Here is a 4,308-nt window from a genome sequence, read left to right on the forward strand (position 1 = left end):
CACGAATGTTATTACTATTATTGCAACCTTGAATGTAACGAAACACGTGTCGGCTGTCATGTCTCTATTTCACCGTGCTATTCTGTTCTTCCAGTAACAAGTACTGGAACTTGATGAAATAACTGTATAAACAAGAAATGTTTTAGAAAAAAATGTATTTCTTGTATAAATATATGTACAGTATGTATTGACTAAATGCCACACTGATTATTAAATTTGAGAGAACCCTAGTACAAATCTAAATATTGTCATATCCTGTGATTTGAGCGATCAATAGAATACATAGATCTTGTGTTTCAATTTAAAAAAAATCAATGATGTAGTAATATTGTTGAGTGCCGGGGTACATCTGTCTGTCTAAAGTTTATCACTGCAATCTTTTCGGAGAACCTTGCATCAACACCCAAGGTAGTGGGGTGTTTCTATTACCCTGATTGGCACCTAAAATAATTAGGGGCAGATTTATGAGGCCCTTGCGCCACGTTTACGCCGCTGTTGCGTCATGCAAGGCGGCGTAAACGTGTCGCATCCCTACGAACGATTTACAACGTGACGCATCTAGGCAGATGCGTCACGTTGTAAAGCCCTGCGCCGCTTGTGGGCGTTCTGGCGCAGGGTGGGCGTTCCGGGGCAGGTGCGCCTCGCAAAAGTGGCTGAGTGAAATCTATAAGATTTCACTCAGTCACTTTCAGGCCAATGCTGCGTCAAAAGCCTGCGCCTGCTTGAAGCAGGCGTGGGTCTTGATGCAGCATTGGCCTTGCTGGAGCTGCGTCGCGCTTGCGATGCAACTCCAGCAATGCACCGCCTTTACGGCACAGATGCGTTACGCATCTGTGCCGTTTTTGCCCCATGGTGCGCCGCATTGTAAATGAGGCGCACCATGGGTGGCGGAGCTGTGGCGCACTGTGGCGCACATTAACTGGCGCATCCCTGGGGATGCGCCAGTTAACATAAATCTGCATCTTATTTTTTATACTTGGAATTTGCCTACACGCTGCCCACAATTACACTTCTTTGTTCTTTTGATGTGCGACTGTCTATGCCACCACTACCCCCTGTCTATTTTATAAAGTAGAGACAGATGTCAAAGTGTTAGAAAATGTATATGCACAAACTCTGAACCCTGCACTACTTGCGGAAATTAGAGAGAAGTTGAACACTTATCACGAGTTTGCAGATAGTGAGGTTGAAATATATCTCACGCAGGTATACTGTGCGCCGGTATGGGGATGGAGGGTGTTTAGGCCGCACGCTAGTGGGTAGGATTAAAACATCACGCTCTCCCTCACACATTACACAAATCACAGATGCTCAGGGCGCACTGCATTATGACACACCCCCTATCACAGACTGTTACTCCACACAATTGTCCATCTCTGAGGAGGACATCAATGAGTATCTAAATGACGTAGCTCTAGCCTGGCTCTCCGATGAACATCGGGAATACTTCAGCCACCCTATAACCAATGATGAGCTAAAAGCAGCCATTCGGTCCCTCCCAAATAATAAAGCCCCAGGAACAGACGGACTCCTGGGTACATTTTATAAAGAATATAGTGACTTGCTCATCCCAAACCTAACAGCAATGTACTCAGAAGCATATGAAGAGGGGGCTCTACCACCATCATTAAGGGAGGCGTTACTAATCACGCTACTTAAACTGGACAAGGACCCGACACAATGTGACTCTTATCGTCCACTGTCCCTTATTAATTCAGACACCAAAATATTAGCAAAAAAAATAGCCCTACGATTGCAACCCTTAATGCAGAAACTGGTCCTACCAGATCAATCTGGGTTCATTCCAAGACGCTCAATGACACATAACTTGCTAACCATTTTCGCGCAGTTCCACCCAGTACAACCAGACCTACTGGATGCATGCAAAAGAAACAATTGATGTACGGAATGCTGGACAATGCAAACATTCACCCCCAGTCACAAGGATCTGGGTTTAATCCATCATTCTTTTGCTCACCACACCACCCCAGTTTGGACCCATCCATATGCAAATTAGCCTTTGACCCTGTTCCTTGTGGGTACAGTCCAGCCCGAACTGCCATGCCAGGTCCTCCCTGGACCTGAAACAAGCATCCTGGGACCGGTTTCAGGGCATCACCCTTTATCAGCCAGGCTAGCTTGAATCCAGTTATGTAGTGAGCAAGGGACCCATGTCTGGGCATACCCTTCCCACTTAGGGCGACATATGCAAAAGAAACGGGTATGCCCAGACGTGGGTCCCTTGCTCACCTTGTCACTGGATTCAAGCTAGCCTGGCTGATGAAGGGTGATATACCCCGAAACTGGTCCCAAGATGCTTGTTTCTGGTCCAGGGAGGACCTGGCTTGGCAGTTTGGTCTGGACTGTTCCCGTGAGGCACAGGGTCAAGACTGATTTGCATATGGCTGGGTACAAACTGGGGTGGCGTAGTGGACAAAAGAACAATGGATTTAACCCAAATCTCTTGACTGGGGGAGATTGTTTGTATTATTCAGCATTCCGTCTATCATTTGTTGCAGTTACACTTTTCGCCCTAAGTGGGACGGGTATGCCCAGACGTGGGTCCCTTGCTCACTGTGCCACTGGATTCAAGCTAGCCCTTATGATGAAGGGTGATATACTCTGAAACTGGTCCCATGATGCTTGTTTCGGGTCCAGGGAGGACCTGGCTTGGCAGTTCGGTCTGGACTGTTCCCATGATTCACAGGGTCAAGACTGATTTGCATATCGCTGGGTCCAAACTAATGTGGCGTAGTGTGCAAAAGAACAATGGATTTAACCCAAATCTCTTGACTGGGGGAGAATGTTTGAATCATTCAGCATTCCGCCCATCATTTGTTGCAGTTACACTTTTCGCCCTAAGTGGGAAGTGCTACAGAACAACCCCCATTAGAATACCCTTTACAGTGGTGGACAGAGCAGGTTAAATACTTGGGGGTATGGATACATCGAGACCCTGAATTAGTAATACGCGAAAACTATGGCACTGCCATCACAAAATTAGAAGGCTGGATGGATTAGGCTGCCACTTTCAATAGCTGACAGAATTGCTATACAGAAGATGGTGTTGTTGCCCGCTTTCTTTATCTATCCACAAACATACCGGTTGTGCTCACAAAACTGTTTTTTATAAGGCTGTGTGCATGCATGACTACGCTTACATGGGCAGGTAAGCAGCCCAGGGTGGGGTGGAGAGATCTAACCAGGCCATATAAACAAGGGGGCTTTGGGGCTCTGGATTTACAGCTCTATTGATATTGCGCACAAGCACAGCATGCGCATTATTGGATACACCTACATGCATATCTGCCTCATGTTGCGGTGGAGAGTGATAATGCTCATCCGACCCCCTGCATGCTCTCTTATGGGAGCCAAAGAAATACACTCCGCGTGCCAAAATTAACTTGGTACGCAACACAACAGCAGCATGGTACACACTGACAAAACGAGACAATACATTCATGACATATGCCCCAGCCCTGCCGTTACGACAACACCCTCAAATAACGGTAACGCAAGTGAATAAAATGCAATTGCCCCTAAGTGATATGGCATGCATACAATGGGTGATATATTTCCCAATGGCCAATTTATATCACAGACAGATGCTATGTCAACAGCACATTGCACACCACTTATGCTATTTGCTTATCTCATATTGCGGGCGGCTCTGAAAGATATCTAGCCTACTTTTCCTAATGAGCCACCAACACATAATGCCCTACAAATATTTCTCACATCACCTACACGTCAATGCCTCATAACTAAACTATATAACGCAGCCCAACTGGAGCAATTCCGAGAACCTGAGCGGGCTCTGCAAAAATGGGAAAATGCACTAGATAGTCCGCTATCTATAGAAGATTGGGGATAATGTTGTGCACTTACAAAGGTACTAACGACCAACTGTAACCTTAGGATTCTTCATTTAACATTTTTGCAGCAAATGTATTATACATCGATAAAACGACATAAATAACGCCTCCGTGAGGGTGATAAATGCACATGGTGCAGCGCTACACAAGCAGACTTCATACATGTTACCTGGGCATGCCCTCAAATTCAAGCCTACTGGCTGCAAGTGACAAATAACCTGGGAATAATGCTGGCAGAACAAATGCCCAATACACCACAGGTTTACCTATTGTAGTTATAAAAAGTGAAACAGGGGCGTAAATTACTAGCTGTAGCTCTGCTACAGACGAGTTGCTATGAAGTGGGGAGGTAAGCAGACACCACAATTAGAAAACTGGATTATGGACTTTGCTTATTGTAGAGAGCAGCTATTGGTCTATGCAGAAGAGCCCT

This window comes from Lissotriton helveticus, chromosome 6 (genome assembly GCF_964261635.1).
Source record: "Lissotriton helveticus chromosome 6, aLisHel1.1, whole genome shotgun sequence".
NCBI classification, from domain to species: Eukaryota; Metazoa; Chordata; class Amphibia; order Caudata; family Salamandridae; genus Lissotriton; species Lissotriton helveticus.